Source organism: Macrobrachium rosenbergii, chromosome 47 (genome assembly GCF_040412425.1).
Source record: "Macrobrachium rosenbergii isolate ZJJX-2024 chromosome 47, ASM4041242v1, whole genome shotgun sequence".
NCBI lineage: Eukaryota > Metazoa > Arthropoda > Malacostraca > Decapoda > Palaemonidae > Macrobrachium > Macrobrachium rosenbergii.
In genome coordinates this window covers 33,656,831-33,677,162 of record NC_089787.1, presented here as the reverse complement: position 1 = coordinate 33,677,162, position 20,332 = coordinate 33,656,831, and the positions used below count along the sequence as shown (strand labels likewise).

The window sequence follows — 20,332 nt, the reverse complement described above, 5'->3', positions numbered from 1 at the left end:
CATTTGTTCACAGTCCATGCTGAATAACATCATACGTGGCACAAAAATCCACGTGGAAATATTACTTGTACAAGTTAGAATTGCCAAGAGTAAGCAAAGTTCGCTTTTTGTATCCAGTTTGCTTATTTTCATTAAGCCATCTTTCCAAGCGTTCCATAAAAATTAGATGACTCTTATCTACACCACAGAATTATAATTTCTTTTTATTTGGCATAATTACTGAAAGCCAACTAAGTTGCCTGACATAAAATTATCTGGCATTTTTTCTTCCTCTAACAGTATTAAAGCCTGAACTGAAATAGCATAACGTACTGAAATAATTAACCTCAGAGTTTGATCTCAAGTGAAATTCATTACAGTTGTGAAAAAGCATGGATTACAAACTGCCACAAAGCCAGAGCTCCTCTGCTTATGTAACTTACATAAAATAAAAATGAACGAATAATAAAAAATAAATCTTCAACCATGGAAGGTAAACGAAATAAATAAATAGTCTTAAGAATTTCCAAGACTGAAAAGGAAAAGAACTTCAATCATTCTCTTTCTACTCAGCCACTGGCTATTTTGGTACGGGGTACAGAGTCTTCAGAGCTTGCTTCTTTAATTAAAAAGGCAACGTTTGTAAGGGAAACCACCTGATATTCAATTAATCAAAGACTTCTTTAAACCCGAAGAATATTTTACCCCCCGGAATCTGACGCGTAACACTTAAGATTCAAGCTCATCAGATTTTTCTCTCACAAAATGCTACACGGAAATTTGATAGTAATTCTTTAAAACCAGAGCTTCCCTTTATTTTTACAGAACGCTCTCCAGTTTAAGAAGGTAACTTTTACTTTATAATGTCTAATTTTCAATCTTTTCTAAAAGCTCTCTCTTTCGAGTTCCTCACTTGACGGGTGGGTTTCGTTCTCAGCTAGCACTCTGCTGGCCCCGCGTTCGATTCTCCGACCGGCCAATGAAGAATTAGAGGTATTTATTTCTGGTGATAGAAATTCATTTCTCGTTATAATGTGGTTCGGATTCCATAATAAGCTGTAGGTCCCGCTGCTAGGTAACCAATTGGTTCTTAGCCAGTGGTCTGGTTAAACTAAGGTATACTTAACTTTTTGTTTCCCTGGAAATAATAATTCCTTTAGCATTTGTAGATTTCACGTTTCTCCGTTTAGCTCCTTTTCCTCTTTGCGTAAATAACAACAGGATTCATACAAATCCATTTAAAACTGATTACGCGAACTCTGTCCAAGGTGATACTGTAGTTAAATACCTAAAGATTTAAAACCGCAATATCCTTGTTCGTTCTCCTTGCTCATGTCTCTAATTCTGAGAAATCCGTTTGTTTTTATCTAAATTTTTTCTCTTACCTATAAACTGCAGTTTATTTGTGTAAACAGACAATTTGTTTGTTTGTTTGTTTGTTTATTTGTTTAGATTCGTTTGTACCAGAATAATTCTCTGGACCCCGTTTTCCTCTTTATTCATAACTGGACAATATATTCTGGTTGGTTAGCATGAATAAAAGCACAATATGAATTACCATATCAAAGTATAAGCAAACACGAACCAGGATTATTTTCTCTTGCTTCTCTCTGGCCTCTGTATTTTGCCTCTTATTTTGTGTAAATAAAATAAAACTCATTATTAAACAGAGGAAAATGTTTAGATCTGCTTTAAACTATCGCGCCCATCCGGCCTTACAATAAATTCCTATGATACATGGCATACCATTTAGTAATCAACTCATTGCATAAGATCTTCTGATTGACGTTGGACGAATTTGCATTTTATTTTTTTTACCCGGGAAGAATTTTTAATTAAAGTTGAAACATTTCTCTAAGACTGTTCAATAAAGAATAATCTACCAGAGATACAGAATCCGTCGTATAGTTTTAAATACTTCGTACAATAATAACGAGTTCACATTCTCGTAAAAAAATCTACCATCTTCATCCGTGCATGCGTGTATTTCATGAAAGGGAAGCTAAGTCAAAGTTTCTGTGAGAGTCTCAATAACATTTACGTTCTCCGAGAAAATTTGTTGAGACCGTCATGCAACTTCCTACTTATATAGATTTCTACTTTCTTTTCCAGTAGAACGATTAAATTATCTTCAAGCATTGCGTATCCAAAGCAACAGCTTTCAAGCACGACACGTGTTTTTGAACCGAGTAAATATGTTTTACGACATTTTTAAAAATATCAGTTTGTTGCTCCAGAGAACCTGGCTTTGCATTAACGTTCCTCAAAATGATTGGCTTCCTTAAAAGTATTATCGATATACCTATAAGTCAGAGGCTAACTTTCAGTAATCCCATGGGGTTGGGGGGGATTATTATAACACACATTAATAACCATTGTACATCAAAAACATTCTAGTTAATCTTATGCGGGATTGACTGATTTGCTTTGACTGGTGTCATAGCAACTACGGTCGTGAAACCGTCTTAACTAAGAAATAAGAAATCATCTCTTGTAAGGAAAAGAAACCCGTTTCTTACTAATCTTATTTGAGGAATAAGAAGTCACATTGATAAATAATATTCATGGCAAGTAGATTCCTATTTAATCTTATATGGAAAATCGAGTGTTCATGTCCAAGTATATCTGACCATCGGGAAGGTTTGCCAAGTGTGTTAAGGGTTCAGGGTTCATGAGACTTACTTTCAGTATTGCCTAGAAATATAAATAGTCAAAGGAAAATAGAGATGCCACTCCATGACTGAGATCAGTCCAGTTCTGCAAATTCAGCGATCGCTGAATCCTCAGCTGAGCAGTGGAAATCTTTCACTCTCACTCACTACTGAGTATTTATGGACATTCAACACTTTTGAGATTTGTTCACTTGCCGTCTACTTGCCACTTAGTTTTGAGAGAGAGAGAGAGAGAGAGAGAGAGAGAGAGAGAGAGAGAGAGAGAGAGAGAGAGAGAGAGAGAGAGGTTAATGATTTCTAACAATATCAGTTCATCCTTTTTTTCTCTACGTGTATAAAACCTTTTATGTCTTGTGAGTCTCTATATCAACTTCCCAGCTGAGTTCTGTCACCAGCTGAATAACCACGTGAGAATGGTTAAAATTTCATTATAGAGCAATAGAAAAGCTTGATTATATTCCTCATAATGCTTTCTATTCTAGAGCAATGGAGAAGCTTGGTTCCATCTCTTGAACTGCTTTCTAAGTTGGTCCTTTCTAATCTTGTTAGATGACTCACTCCCCTTGTTTTTCGTTCCAGGTACTTTTTCAAGGAAGAGGATAGGCCAAAAATATCTCCAACCCTAGTCCCTGGATACATACCGAGATTGCAACCTGGTAAGCCGCCCAGTTATTATTGTTACGAAAAAGACACAATATCCGGTTATTTTTTCACTGAATGACGTTAATTCTACTGAGTTTCAAGATTTTTCTTCAATATTCTGATGAGAAACAGGTCATGAATGTTTCAAAATTAATAAATGTATAATCACACTTAGTTCATAAAAATAGGCAATCTTTATAATGAAAACGTACCATATTACTAAAAGGAAATGTTTTTTACGTCTTATGTTCTTAACGCAACGCAAATATTTTGGCCTTTTTAAGTTCAACGCCGTTTTAAAGGTTAACTTGATATACATGGAAAACATGACATGATAAACAGAAATCTGATGGCCATTGGTACTCAACTCATTTCATGAAAATTGTAAAAGCGGAAGTGGATATTTTACAAATATTAATAAAACATAACAATCAAACTGTAACTTGAAACAAAATTGAAACTGACAACATACGAATGGCTTTGTCTCGAATCTCTTTGTTATTCTTCTTTAACAGCGTAAAAAAAAACATTACGCTTTTGTTTTTGTAACAATAAAGAATCTTTGCGAGCCATGGCAAAAGGAAAAATTTCTGTGACGACGTAAATAAAATAAACAATAGAACTTTCATCAAATTCCTGATCATTTGAGCGATACAAATGGAAAGCAAATGAACTGAAAGTCTGGGTAAATAATGTCTCATGAGCTAAAAGTCAGAAACGTAATACTTTTATATCTTCGTTTCTAAATAAAATAAAACAAATTCGAAAAAAGAGAACGATAATTTCTTTAGGGAAAGAGCTCCAATATGCGCTCACTAACAAAAAAAAAATGGAATTGATTTTTTTCATTAAATGCATGGAAATTAGAACACAGATTACCCAGTTTTGTAGATTTTTCAATTCTGTTGGTTAATACGCAATTAGAATGTAAAAACAGCATCGCAAAACATCACAGCAGAACCATACACGTCTCAACCGCCTTCCTTTATCTCAAAGAACTGTTTATTATATAGATTAATTGTATATGTATGTGGTGAATTATCAACCAACATTTGCGAAAGCACTTAAAACATTTAGGTAATGAAAAAAATTAATCATGCAAACATTACCGTACCAGGTTCGTGAAAAGATATAAGGAGAAAATATAGAAATTAGCATCTTATAACGGAAAATTTTTATAAATAAGAGATAACTCAGATGGAAAAGAGAAAGAAAAAATGCCCAACATTGATCAAGATGGGATCATCCAATGAAAGTGTTCACCAAGTTTACTAGGAAAATCTAATCACGTTATGTAAACACAAGAGCACAGCACCATGCGTCCTGCTTAGGTAGGACGAGCCCATGCGGTCCACACGAGTCATCTTACTTCATTTAACGCCTTGCCACATTCACATTAGGGCAAGGGCCAATGCTGGCATAAGGCCGGCTTAATCTAAACTAATCAACCAACCAACCGAGCACTGAAGAACACAGTACCTCCCCAGGGCTTCTTAGTTCCGATAAATAAAACAAGTAAAAAAATGCGCCGAAGAATCGAGTTTTCTGTACAGCGTATAATCAAGGCCACCGAAAGCAGATCTATCTTTCGGTGGTCTCGGTATAATGCTGTATGAGCTGCAACCCATGAAACTTTAACCGCGGCCCGGTGGTGGCCTGTCCTGTATCGCTGCAAGACGCACGATTATGGCTAACTTTAACCTTAAATAAAATAAAAACTACTGAGGCTACATGACTGCAATTTGGTATGTTTGATGATTGGAGGGTGGATGATCAACATACCAATTTGCAGCTCTCTAGCCTCAGTAGTTTTTAATATCTGAGGGCGGACAAAAAAAGAGCGGACAGAATAAAGTGCGGACGGACAGACAAAGCCAACACAATAATTTTCTTTTACAGAAAACTAAAAGAATGATACCTTTGAAAACTAATAGAACAAATGCATATACACTGGTCGGTCATTGGCAATCACAAGCATATAATTCCTCAAGAGATTTAATTAATTAGCGTGAACATAAAAAACTCCACATACAAATGAAGACAGAAAGAAAACAAAGTATTCTCTTTTCACGTACTTTCAGGACCAAGAAGTCATTTTTGAGGACTAGCTTATTCATGTGATTGCCAGCAAAGTGATAATTTCCACAAATATTTATTCATCAAACCACCTGTTAACCCTTTACCTTTACCAAGCCTATGTAAACTAGGGCGCGGCCACTTAATCATTTCAGTGTATGTGTTCCTCTTCAATGATGACTGGTAACTGAAGTTAATGGGTTTTCATTATCAGAAGTAGAACATTTCTCATCCATTCCTTTTCTTAGTCATTTCTGCCCTGTAATCATTTCCGAAAGGAGAGCATCTACATTTAGTTTCTTTAGAATAAACAAAATATTTTCATTTAGAACTGACAATGAGTTTTCATCCGCTCAAGAAGAGACTCTTCTTTTGTTATCAACATCATTGTTTCTAAATAATAAAGAAAAATAATAAACCGAGAGGAACCATTTTTGCTATTTAAATATATTACGTCTCCATATACACAAAATAAATCAAAGATGTTATCATTTCTTAATCTATCTTTCTTAGGTGGATAGGACTAATTAAGTATTCATAGATCTTCTCAAGAAGGGCACCCATTTTTTTTAATGTATTTACTTGAATTAATTAGGTTTCTGAAAACTGACAAATCTGCCCCTTCTCGTTATCCATGCTGATGAGCTATTTAGAACTGATTACCCTCAAGAGAGTTTTATCAGCTAACATCCAAATTTCCTCAAGGGTCGAGGAGAAGAGGCTGAACGCCCACACAGCGCCTTATGCCCTGGAGCGGCAACGCCCCTTTAAACTCTGGCTAAACGTCTTGGCGTCCTTGCGGAAAAATCTCTCGGAAAATGTTTACTCTCTCTCTCTCTCTCTCTCTCTCTCTCTCTCTCTCTCTCTCTCTCTCTCTCTCTCTCTCCGTTCTCAGACTCTGAAAGCCTTTAATATCACGGTGGTATTATTTTTCTGTTTTGCATATTCTTTTATCAAGAGCGAATCTGATAAGGGTAGTCAGCGTTCCCTCCTCATCATCATCTTACACATAAGAGGAACATTGATGATTTTGGAGATCCTTTTTATACATGTCTTTACTAACTTTAAAGAAAATACTATGATGTTATCTTTTACAATATGCGACCAACATTAAGACAGCAATTATGGGACGGAAGTCCAAACCCATTTTCGCAAAAAATTCAAAGATGGCTGTTTGGAAAAAGGTGACCTACACCCCAAAAAAAGGCAGATCTACATAAATTATCGGCAGTATTATGTAAAAACAATTTTTTTATTCCACTAAAACCCGAACATAGTTGATAAAGTTTATTTGAAAAGTGCATTAACCATCAAACACAGGTGATGAAGTCTGTTTGAAAAAAAGGTGCACCAACCCAAAAAGGCATATTTTTGTAAATTATCTGCAGTATTATGTCCGGATTTTTGTTTTTATTCCAATAAACCCAAAGAACACAGTTGATATAGTTTATTTGAAAAATGCATTAACAAACACAGGTGATGAAGTCTGTTTGGAAAAAGGTGAGGCTATCACAAAAAAAGGCAGATTAACGTAAATTATTTACAGTATTATGTAAGAACAATTTTTTTATTCCATTAAAACCCAAGGAACATATTTGGTGAGGTTCATTTGAAGAATGCATTAACAAACAAAGCCAGGTGATAAAGTCTGTTTGGAAAAAGATGCACCTACAAAAAAAAAAAAAAGGAAGATTTACGTAAATCATCGGGCAGTATTATGTAAGAACAATTTTTTTTATTCATAAAAACTCAAGGAACATATTTGGTAAAGTTCATTTGAAAAAAACATTAATATAGACAGGTGATCAAGTCTGTTTGGAAAAAGTGAATCGACCAAAAAAAAGGCAGATTTATGCAAATTATCGGCAGTATTATGTAAGAACAGCTTTTGTTTTTTTTATTCCATTAAAACCCAAAGTTGGTAAAGTTGCAACTACCAAAAAAAAATGGGCAGATTTATGTAAATTTTCTGCAGTATTATGTAAGAACTATTTTTTTTTATTCCATTAAAACCAATGACAAAAAACCAAACCTCCTACAAATTTATTCACAGATAATAACTGAATAGAAGATGTGCGGATAAAACCGGACACAGTTCTCCCATTAGCAAGGAACTCAGTCTCCAAAGCAAGTCAGTCTACTTTTTCATCCAGTAATACAGTCTTCTGTATTTCCGGATAGTTTCGACATCAGAGTTACTTTACAATTATACTCACTTAATGCTCCGGGGATTTTGGCCCTGCCTCTGAGGAGAAAGAAAGATTCATTTGCAGTTCTAGGGGGGGGGGGGGCTTTCAACACTTTCCGAGAAGAGTTAATGGATTTTTTTTTCCTATTTCCAGTTTATTGAAATCTTTCATTTTCTTTCTTCATTGCATTTGAGTGGCCTCGCGTTTTAATTCAGCCTGTTACTACTTTGCCATTTTTTTTTTCAGATTTATGTACAATTATGGCCTTGTTTTTCGGCAAGAAGTTAACATATCTCTGGTGTGTACACAGACATTTTAGACTATATATATATATATATATATATATATATATATATATATATATATATATATATATATATATATATATATATATAGATATATATGTACTAGTGTGAAATGTCCGTGTACACACCAGAGATGCGTTCATTACTTGCCCAAAAACAAAGCCATAATTGTATATACATACATTAACAAAATGGCAAATAAGTCACAGGATGAATTAAAGTAAATGACAACGAAGACGGGAAAATGAAAAATTTCAATAAATTAGGAACAGGAGGAAAACATCCATCAACTGTACTGGAAAGTGTTGAAAGACCCTCTCTAGAACTGCAAATTATTCTCTCTCTCTCTCTCTCTCTCTCTCTCTATATATATATATATATATATATATATATATATATATATATATATATATATATATATATATATATATATATATATATATATATATATATATATATATATATATATATATATATATATATATATATAATCATGAAGCTACAAATAAAGCAATATCAAATTCACGCTACCTCGGGAATATCTCCGACGGAGAATTGTCGCCGAAGGGGAATTTATATAAGTGATGAATGACACGATACCCACTGAGCTATCAAGATAGCTCAGTGGGTAACGTCTACTGGAGTCGCTGAATAGGTTTCGTGTCAAGGGTTCGTGTCCCGTCGATACCAATTCATTTATCACTTATATAAATTCCCCTTCGGCGACAATTCTCCGTCGGAGATATTCCCGAGGTAGCGTGAATTTGATATTGCGACATTTGTAGCTTCACGATTGTATATAAATCACGGTGTGATAAAAATTTCATATAAATATATATATATATATATATATATATATATATATATATATATATATATATATATATATATATATATGTATTACAACAATGTATGTGTGAGTGCGCGTCCTCCCAGCCTCTGCTCGGGGTCGGAATACGTCACAAACTCATCTTGTTAGGGAAAAGCCAGGGAATCTCTCTCTCTCTCTCTCTCTCTCTCTCTCTCTCTCTCTCTCTCTCTCTCTCTCTCTCTCTCTCTCTTGTATGCATGAGAAATAAAACGAGAGAGATTTACGTCCTACATGCTAGTGAAAACTGTTTTATGAGCAAAGCACCACATGGAGTATGTTGGAATAAATTTACTTCTTATTTATTCTTATTTCACAATTCTTACATTACACTTATTACGTGTATGGTATTACTTACACGAGGAAGTGGTCGATTACGTAATAATTCACCAAAGATAGATTTTCATATAAAGACTTACTATGTAATCAAACATAGATAGTTAACTTAAAAGACGGGTAAAGGGAGAGACGAGATTTTTCCGGAAAATAGGTGGATAATACCCACAGACCCGTGTATTCACGAAGGGCATTGTTGTTGTGGCAGCCCATAAAATATTGATTAAATATCCGCGGCTGAAAACAAAAAAAAAATACCTGTCAAAAGGAGGGGTAGGTCATTAATCACATGAAAAGAGGATGAAAGACAACGCTGGCGGAATATTTTTATGGCATCGTGAACAACAGATACGAACGGAATCGCGGTTTTCAAAATAGAATCACTGCAGAGATGATTTGAAGTGAAAACGAAGAGATTCTTCGCATACCAACTAAACAGTTTCGTAGGGTATTGAATTAGGAAACAAAGCCTGATGATCGGGAATTACCAGTCAAAGCAAAGATAACAAAGACAGGTGATACTGGTGAATGCGGTAACAACATGGACATTCCACTTCCGTTGTTTGTGTTTGTGATTCAGTATGCTTGTCCCCAACAGGTCAGAGAAAGAAAACAATTAGATTCTTAGAGGTAAAAAGTCTAGCTTTTAAATTGCAGCTGTTCTGTTCAAATACCTGTGTTGAAACTGCAAAGTTAACGTTGAAGGAGTCTTGTCACTCCGAATTTTCAGCAAATAATGAGTTTGTTATGTGAATATACTACAACACCTTTCCTGTTTAAGCTTTTCATAAAAAAAAAAAAGCTGGCTCGTGATGGAAGTGAAGTCTAAGACTGGAGTAACGAGAGTAAGTTAGCAGACTTATACTATGCAGATGGTCCTGGAAAACACAGTCTAAACTGAGATGAAACGTCAAAACTATTAGCCTACTGGATTCCCAAGTGTATAGAAGAAGCAAAGTCTAACTTTAGCAAATATCCAAAACAGCGTCTTAAACTTAGAATATGCAAATGATGCTGTCTTAATCAGGAGAACGCCGCAAGATTTACAGAGCTTTCTTAATACAAAGCATCATATAACTAGAGAGACGGAACTTAGAATACATCTAACGAAAACAGAAATAATGAGGGCAACGTTTGCACTAATGAATGGGATTAAGCTAAACGTTGCAAGGAATAATGAATTTGAATCTTTACAGCATTCAGGAACAATCACTTCTGTGTAAAAAATGTTTTCGCGGAAGCCATATATCAATCGATAAATCTCTTCGTAGCGTTCTTTGTCAAAATTTGACGTATAATATTCTCTCTCAAAGGATCACTTTCGCCACAATTAATAAAACTTTCTCTGGCGTGGTAATAATCCTCGCACTGCCCTACGTTACGGGAGGCAAAAGTCTAATTATATCACCCTTGGTGTTCCCACCTACGAATTTTCTTTCAAGTAGGTACACGTTCTGAATTCGTGACACTGCTTTGTGTGTGGGTGTTAGTTGAAAGGTACGTTCTATGCGAGTGTTGGGAGCATAGGGTGCACAACCCAATCTCTTCAAGAGCAGATCTCGTGAGGGCATTAGGAGAGAAACTGATTTCATGCTGGAGCCATGATAATATTCAGAAATTTTCTGAGTGTCAAGTGAAGTATAGTTCTAGAAGAAATAATTGGCGTTAAATTACACAACGCCAGGAAGTATGACATCATTTAAGCTTTCACCCTGCTGGACAATGCTGTTTATTCCTCGTGAGATTCGCTACGAAAATATACGAGCTGTTTCGTCAATGACATTCGATAAATAAAAAAAGTAATAATAAAAAAAAAAAGGATCTCTATAAGAAACTATCTCGCCAGTGTTCGTATTACCCAAACCTGTAATTTCGGACGGCATCTGATACTTGTTGCAAAGTTCTTTATACTGTCACTTACCTCTATTTGATTGAAAACTCTTAAGATGCCTCTGAGATTTGCGTCATATCCCCCTTTTTATGAAATGTTTCTGGGAAAGCTCGTGGCGTAAAAAAAATGCAGTTATTTATGGCAAAACTCTGAAATCCTCTTGCACGGGCAACTGCAATGCATTCGACATTAATTACGAAGTGTTAGCATATGTTTTGTTATGTTGTATTTACGTAAGGGGTTTTCATATCCTCCTGATGACGGCATGTTCCAGAATAAAAGACCTGACACACTAGACTGCACCTGTCTCTGGAAAACCTTTTATCGTAAGGTAGGTGGGACCTCTCTCTTTATGTGATGACAATACTAAATTACATAATCTTCTTGAAGGACAGAAGAAAAGAAGAACTTTCTTATTTCCTGTTCCACTGAAGAAATTATTTGGTACTGTTTTCATCTGTAAAAAAAAAATGATTAAAATGATGTACCGAGCTCACGTAATAACATATTGCTTTATCAAGATATTCCGCGTAATAGATCCTTACGTCAATCATTCTCGTTGCCTCCAGATCTACAGCTTTGTACTGATAAAAAATAGAAAAAATTATTTTGCACAGGTAATTGGATATGTAGTTTTTTGCTCTGTAAATGTAATGCCAGCTATTATTATTATTATTATTATTATTATTATTATTATTATTATTATTATTATTATTATTATTATTATTATTATTATTATTATTATTACTGTCACTGAGGAACTAGATTTCTTATGATTCCTATTGAAGCTTGTGTTTAACAAAAGTCGGACTTCATATTTATTGGCAGGTTATTAGTGGTTTTAAGCTCTTCGTTGGTAAGTCGGTAGAGCTGTGGACAGGCACTCGCTAGACCGGAGTTCGATTCCGCGGCCGGCTGATGAAGAGTTAGAGGAATTTATTTCTGGTGATAGAAATTCATTTCTCGCTATAATGTGGTTCGGATTCCACAACTGTAGGTCCCGTTGCTAAGTAACCAATTGGTTCTTAGCCACGTAAAATAAGTCTAATCCTTCGGGCCAGCCCTAGGAGAGCTGTTAATCAGCTCAGTGGTCTGATAAAACTAAGGTATACTTAATTACTGGTTTCGTCACCACGCTGAAATGTAAAAGTTACCTGACCCATTCCTCGGGGTTTTGTATTGTTCTGTGAACTTCATTTCTGCTATTTTATATAAGGACCGTTTACTGATTTGATTTTGCAGTAATATGCTCTAACTAATTCCTTGGTTAAATCAGGTGTCTTTTTCGTAAACACAGAAATTTTATCTCCTCGACAAATACGAAGTCTAAAACCAACTAAGTATTATATAAATATATATATATATATATATATATATATATATATATATATATATATATATATATGATTATTATAATTTTTGTACGTGATTCATTTATCACACATTACCACAGGTGAAAAATAAGAGACAGAGTGTAGGTCCTGACCGGTTTCGACTTTATTTCCAAGCCAGTCGAAACCGGTCAGGACCTACACCCCACATAAAGTTGAAACCGGTCAGGACCTAAACCCGTCTCTTATTTTTCACCTGCGGTAATGTGTGATAGTTATATATATATATATATATATATATATATATATATATATATATATATATATATATATATATATATATATATATATATATATACTGTATATATGTATATGTATATAAACTGCGGATATAAAATCTTTACCAGAAAAAACTACTTCCACGGTTGAAAAGCTGCGTGAATGACGCTGTACCAAAACTGTTATCATTATCAAGTGATACTGTTTTCCTGGAATTAGGGCCATTCTGGTCAAGCAAGTAACTTTTTAGTCTCTTACAATCATGCGCTGGATGAACCCAGTTTTCTTATAAGAAGTAGGAAACTGCGTTGAAATGAAGAGATGCCCTTCCTTTCCTACACAAAAGACCTTGAGTGTTTCTGACACGAGTGAATGTCATTTGATTTCCAGTTACACCAGGATGCGCTTCACTGTCCGTATTACTTGTTTGCACAATGTCTTATACTTGGTATGTTAAAATATATATAAACTGTATATGTATATATATATATATATATATATATATATATATATATATATATATATATATATATAATATCCCTAAAACTACAAGGTACTTGAAGCATTAGTTGATTTCATACCTTTTCAAGTCTGAATATTACTCAAAAAGCTTTTGTTTTTAATTAGAATGAGAAGACAACGGAACACTGTTTCACCCTCTGTAACTTTCAATCAGTGAGCACACAAGTAGAACTCAAGTAGACTCTTATTAACATTTACAACTAAAAGATCGCTTATATTTTTCTTTTGATCATACTTCTTTCCGAGAAGCATGCGTTCGTTGCATTAAGACCCTACAGTAGGTTATGTTTTTCCTCTTAATTATATGTTTTCGTTTTTTCCTCTTAATTATATGTTTTCCTAACAAGTTTTTCTGAAGACAGGTGAAATCTTTTTTTTTTTTTTTTTTTTTTTTTTTTTTTACACGATGTGTGCCCGATGGAGCAGTCGATTGCTCTGAGGCATCCTGATTTCTTGGGGAAAAAGTTAAGTACAACTTAGTTTAACCAGACCACTGAGCTGATTAACAGCTCGCTTAGGGCTGGCCCGAAGGGTTAGATTTATTTTACGTGGCTAGCTTATTGTGGAATCCGAAGGAATATGTTTGATACAGTTATTGTTTCTTCCGCGGATACTTGAGTTTGCTCTTGTTATTACAAAGTCTTTCAAAGAAAGAAATCTGATTCCTTAATAAATATCTCTTCATTTGAGAGATACTTTCCTTGTGCTGTTAGGAGAAACTAGATCTAGACTGGAATGTCTAACAATGAGAAGAACGCTCGCTAGAAATCAAAATGTCCTGGCAGAACAAATTTAACTTTATTTGAATTATAATTTTTGGATCTTTCCTAGATAGTGACCCCAACGGTGTTCGGGGATCGTTATCTAGGACTAGTATTTCTTGGGGGTCATTATCTTTAAGATATTTACAGTCTTTTGTTTATGTTTTTACGGTAATCCCCAACGAGCTTGTACTAAACACGCCGGAAAGGCGGATACATACCGGGGTAAAACCCTTGGGGGTTACTATCTAGGAGAGATCACAATTTTTGTTGGTAACGTAAACTATGGGTAGAAATCCTTGACAAAGAACAAGATTTTCCTCCTTCCGAACATGAGGGAAATCAGTGAGTCGAGCTGACTATAGAATTTAAGCCAAAGGCCAAAGCACTGGGACCTACGAGGTCATTCAGCGCTGAAACGGAAATTGACAGTAAAAGGTTTGAAAGGTGTAACAGGCAGAAAACCTCGCTGTTGCACTGTGAATCAATTGTTAGGAGAATGTGGAAATCAAGATGGAAAAAGAGAATACGAAAGGAGGTACAGTAAAAGGAACGAAAGGGGCTGCAGCTAGGGGCCGATGGCACGCTGCAAAGAACCTTAAGTAATGCCTACAGTGCAGCGCATGAGGTGCACTGACGGCACTAACCCCCTACTGGGGGAGACATCTGTGTTCTTGAAAGAAACATCAGTCGTTATGAATGATCTCTTGTATCAGCTGGGTTGATAACTTCTGGAAAACCATCTCCCTTGAAACACTGAGCGTTAATGTTATTAGTTAATATTCTTGGCGTGAATGTACATATTACATTTTCCTCTCACTATTCTCATAGGATAATACCTGGTCGCTTGCGTTAATATCTGTAGAGTTTTCTCTTTTTCATGCTTTTTGACATTAGCAATCGACTACACTATGTGGCAAACCATTAGAATTTTTATTCCTTTTTACAGCAATAAATTATGCTGGAAAACTTCAACTGATCCTAACTTCTTCGTTTGTTGCACTAACTGGTGAAACAACTGACATTTTTAAATAAAAAAGTATTGTCAAGTTTTCTCATGAAAATAATACCTTTCGCTGCAAGCAACCACTGCTCTGAGTATGTGTGTATACCCCCCACACACACACACACATATATATATATATATATATATATATATATATATATATATATATATATATATATATATATATATATATATATATATATATATATATATATATATAATGGAATTTGCTGTAATCAAGAATAATTTACACACACAGGGGAAATTATTTAGGCCTACGATAAAGCGCATCTGCTGAATCCGGACTGGGGCAGATGCAGTGTTACATAATTCCCCCTTAGGCCCAACTTACTCCCGAGGTACCTGAATGTAATATCAAGGGGTAATCATGGCTTAGTATTCCAGTACAAAAAAGTAACAAGCGCATGACTAATAATATATATATATATATATATATATATATATATATATATATATATATATATATATATATATATATATATATATATATACTCACACATTATATATATGTATATATATATGTGTGTGTGTTTGTGTGAGTGCATTCTATTACAGCAAACACGCCCACTTATTTTTCTGATTTTCCCACACTTTTTATATTCCAATTCCAATGGAAGCTTGGAATCTCAAGGGGAAATCAATACAGAGGATCTCCCTTTCTTGGTGGGGCTTGGCACCTACATACTGTATAAAGGACAGGGTTCCCGTTAACTCATTTCTTTTCATTTCATTCCAAGCTCAGGATTCATTCTATACCCGTTAGCACTCGAGTTACCGTTAAATGAGCCGCCTTTTTTTTTTTTACACTCATTACGAATTCTGCCTTTCGGCTTTATAATCTGTTGTGAAAAATCCCAGTCTATTATAAAAAAAGGGGGTAAAGTGGTTTCTTTGCCTCTCTCTCTACCTCTCTCTCTCTCTCTCTCTCTCTCTCTCTCTCTCTCTCTCTCTCTCCTAACGAACCATAAAATTGAGATTAACTCTGCCATTCTCTCTCTCTCTCCCTTTGGAGAGTAATAGAAAGGTGATATAATTTCACGTCTCATAAGTTCTAATTTCTCTTTGGCCTCAAAGGTCTTGAATGTCGCCGGCATCTTTGACAGACGACGAACATTTGTGCTTGGCATAACTTCAAAGAATTTCAGTAATTTAACGCCTGGGGGGGTTCTCTTTGCATTTTCTGCCAGCGTTTCTCAAAAATACAAAAGCGCAAAGAAACGAAAGGAATCTGTGATGTTTGTTTTTTGAAACCTGAAAACAGGGAGAACGTCGCTCTCGAGAAAAATATACTAAAAGGCGAAAGCTTGCGCCAAGAGAGTAAAATTGTTCAAAGTTAGAATACCTTTCTGCTAATCAGCTAACAATGTTTCTCACGCTTTTCCGGATCACGCTCGCTCTCAACGTGGTCCTGGTTACAGCCTCCCCCCGCCACCCCTCTACCTGTTCAAGTTATGTTGAACGATAATCAGTTATTTTCATACAAAGTATTAAGTACTACACTGATCAAGCGGGATTATTGAAGTTTACTGTTTCACTTATCAATTTAGCTGCTTGAATGAATTTGAGCTTGTGCATAACTGGAAGGGGTCTTCTTGCTTTAGTACTGTAGTTTTACTTTATTCTCTTTGAGCAACAAGATTCAACAGAACATACAGTATACTGCTAACTCGAAATAGCAGCTCAAAAATTTATTTAATTTTCATATCAGTAATTAATAAAAACCATAAATTATTCATTATAATGGAACCTTAAAATTGTCCTTAAACTCAAAATAGTTACTGGGTACATTATAACAAGTTCAGGTTACGTCCAAACTTTTCTCTCTCACTGCTCACCTCACCCTTTAAATTTTCTCTACCAGACCCCCAAGGAAGCGGCTTCCTCCCCCTCCCCATCCCCACCCACACCCATATCCCTACTTGAAGAACTACTTAGCTGTAAGATAACTTCCGCAGAAAGAGAGAAAGTTAAAGTATTTGCCTGCAATTCCGGTAGTATTTATTTCTTTACTTATTTATTTATTTATTTATTTATTTAATTATTTATGTAGTTATGCATTTATTTACTTATTTAACAAAGCTGACATTCGTCTAAGCAGCTGCATTCCTCAGCATCTGATCGCCTCGACCTTAAACAGACTTGAGAGTAGATACGCATCTGCTTATCATCAGGTCTTTGAAGCTGACACATATCTCCTGGATGTCTTCTTAAGCGCACTGAGAATACGATTCTTTTAATGATGTCCATCAAATAGCTTTCCCGAGTACAGCATGCCAAGAGATGTCAGGGAATGAGCTCACGGCTTATCGGAACGTTCTCTTTGATATCAAGTCCTTTGTGGAAGATTAAAGCCTCGAAATGCTTGTTTGTTAATTCAGATACATTTGTTCTAAAAATAATTGAAATCCTTGAGGCTTGGAAAGGGAAATGGGTGTTCGAACAACGGAAAGGACGTCATTATATAAATAATTGTATTGCTTAATTGTATTGCGTTACAAGGATATTTCAAGGGCGGGTGGACGGAATCTGACGAGACCCGGACGTTCTGTTGTTTACTGAACCTGCTACAGAGATTACAGAGATTTACCTTTTAGGAGATATCGGGCTTAGATGTCCATGGAGACAGATCGCCTACAAACGCTGACACGAGGTAAAACCTCACATTCTTTCAGATATGCATACATACACATACACACATATATATACATATATATATATATATATATATATATATATATATATATATATATGTGTGTGTGTGTGTGTGTGTGTGTGTGTATCTTGCTTGTTTGCAGTGATGAAATATATTCCCAATTTAGGAAGTTAAAACACACACACACACACCACACACACACACACACACACATATATATATATATATATATATATATATATATATATATATATATATATATATATATATATATATATATACACGTGTTTAACTTCCTAAAATGGTAATATATTTCATCGCTGCAAATAAGTGGGATATACACCAGTATTTTCAAAAAGTTTCTCAAAGCCGAACGATGTCTTCTCCAAAAACACTAGACTCTCACCATATAAGAGCTTACTGTATGTTAACCTCGAAAACAAACAACCTTTCAAATTCCCCTCTAAATGAGATGGAAGATGGCTGATTATAGTGATAATAACAGGAGACGAGGAAAAAAAATGTAATCTAGACAGAATGAAAAACATCGAACGGGAAAAGAAAAGAGTCTCTCCAGCATCGAGTGGAACTGACACGAGATAACGAGAAATCAGGAATAACCTCCGGTCCCAGAAGAAAAGGGGGAATTAGCGCATAACATTCACAGCGTATCAAGAGATAAATCTTTCTTGTTATGTGCCGTGGCAAGTTAGGGATCTTCGCCAATCTCCAATCGAGGAACACAGTGAAGGGGAAAGCCCTCCTTTTTAACTGACAGCTGAAACTGAGGGTCACTTCTGTTAAAAAACTTCGTGAATGACTTGAAAGGGGAGGGTGAGGGCAGGAGAAGTCCGTTTGAATGAAGAAATATGGCGACTTCTCTTATACTTTGTATTTGTCATCAAATGTCGTATTTGCTGTAGGTTATAAGGATGAATGAATGACGGGTGCTATTCAGCCACCACCAGCAATAAAAGATGTATTTCCAATAGAGGAAAATGGGAAGACTTTCCAAAACCTTTTTTAGTTTTCTGTAAAAGAAAACTATTGCGTTTGCTTTGTTTGTCCGTCCGCACTTTCTTCTGTCCGTCCTCAGATCTTAAAAACTGCTGAGGTTAGAGGGCTGCAAATTGGTATGTTGATCATCCACCCTTCAATCATCAAACATACCAAATTGCAGCCCTCTAGCCTCAGTAGTTTTTATTTTATTTAAGGTTAAAATCAGCCATAATCGTGCGTCTGGCAATGCTATAGGACAGTTCACCACCGGACGCCGTGGTTAAAGTTTCATGGGTCGCGGCTCATACAGCATTATACCGAGATCACCGAAAAAGATAGATGTATTATCGGTGGCACTGATTGTAAGCTGTACAGAAAGCTCGATTGCGCCGAAAATACTTCAGCGCATTTTTTTTTTAATTGCATCCCCCTCTTAACGCCGCCGAACACGAAAGAAATAAATTTGAGAATTAAGCAAAGACTCGAACATCTGTTGTACAGTCACTGCGGTTATTACATTACCTCACCCTAATGAATTACCCTGATTTAATAAACCAATTTGTTCAGAATAACTCAAATCTCTGGGCATTTGACGGTACCCTGAAATTCTGGAAACCTTCCTCTTCGAGACTGGATGATAAAAATAAGGGTAAAAAACGAGGGAAATCTGATTATAAACGATAAATGGAAATTATTTTACAGTTCGATCGGCCTGTGGAGATCTTAATTAAGTGCCAGTCCATTTGAATATCACACGCCGTCAGCTCAATTCAGTCGCCGAGGGATGGGACGAGAAGTCGAATGCATAAATGAACGGGGATTTATTTTCCGTTGTGGGAGTTTCATTCTTAGCCAAGAAGAAACGCTTGGTATAGGTCAGTCGAGATTTTCACGAAGACCCTTGAGAATTTACAGCATTTTCCTATGATGGAACTTGGAGGAAAATAATGAAAAATCGTATTTTTACGAGAAAATCTCATCATAACTTAGCAAATCATAGGTGCCAATATTGATACAATATCCTACTTTAACCAGGGTAGAAATGGCTAGCACGAAGACCTTAAGAATTTCAAGCATTTTCCAATGATGGAACTTGGAGAAATCTAATGAAAAATCATCTTTTTGCGTCCAAATTCTTTATCATAACTTAAATCATAGGGGCCGACACTGATCCAATATCCTACTTTAACCTGGGTACAAACGGCTAGTACGAAGACCTTAGGAATTTCCAGCATTTTCCTATGATGGAACTTGGAGAAATCTAATGGAAAATCATCTTTTTGCTTGAAAATCTTACATAACTTAGTAAATCATAGGTGCCAATAATGATACAATATCCTACTTTAACCAGGGTACAAATGGCTAGCATGACGACCTTAAGAATTTCCATTATTTTCCTATGATGAAACTTGGAGAAATATAACGAAAAATCATCTTTTTACGTGAAATACTTATCATGACAATATATTATTGGGGCCAATATTGACACAATATCCTACTTTAACCAGGGTACAAATGGCCAGCACGAAAACCTTAAGAATTTCCAGCATTTTCGGACGGGTGGGTATCGTTCTCAGCTAGCACTCTGCTGGTCCCGCGTTCGATTCTCCGACCGGCCAATGAAGAATTAGGGGAATTTATTTCTGGTGATAGAGACTCATTTCTCGTTATAATGTGGTTCGGATTCCACAATAAGCTGTAGTCCCGTTGCTAGGTAACCAATTGGTTCTTAGCCATGTAAAATAAATCTAATCGTTCGGGCCAGCCCTAGGAGAGCTGTTAATCAGCTCAGTGGTGTGGTT

At 35.6% G+C, this 20,332-nt stretch overlaps 1 protein-coding gene across 5 annotated transcripts in view; it reads left to right on the top strand.

The window, feature by feature from the left end:
• Window positions 1-20,332, top strand: part of LOC136830751 (high-affinity choline transporter 1-like) — a 209,647-nt gene that overhangs the window by 52,804 nt on the left and 136,511 nt on the right. For 3 of the 5 annotated variants that reach the window (XM_067090619.1, XM_067090622.1, XM_067090618.1), the window contains exon 2: window positions 3,231-3,307. The exons of the other annotated variants lie outside the window; for them this stretch is intronic. The gene's annotated coding sequence lies outside the window, so the exon portion shown is untranslated. The remainder of the gene's footprint in view (window positions 1-3,230; window positions 3,308-20,332) is intronic. 5 annotated transcript variants of the gene reach the window in all.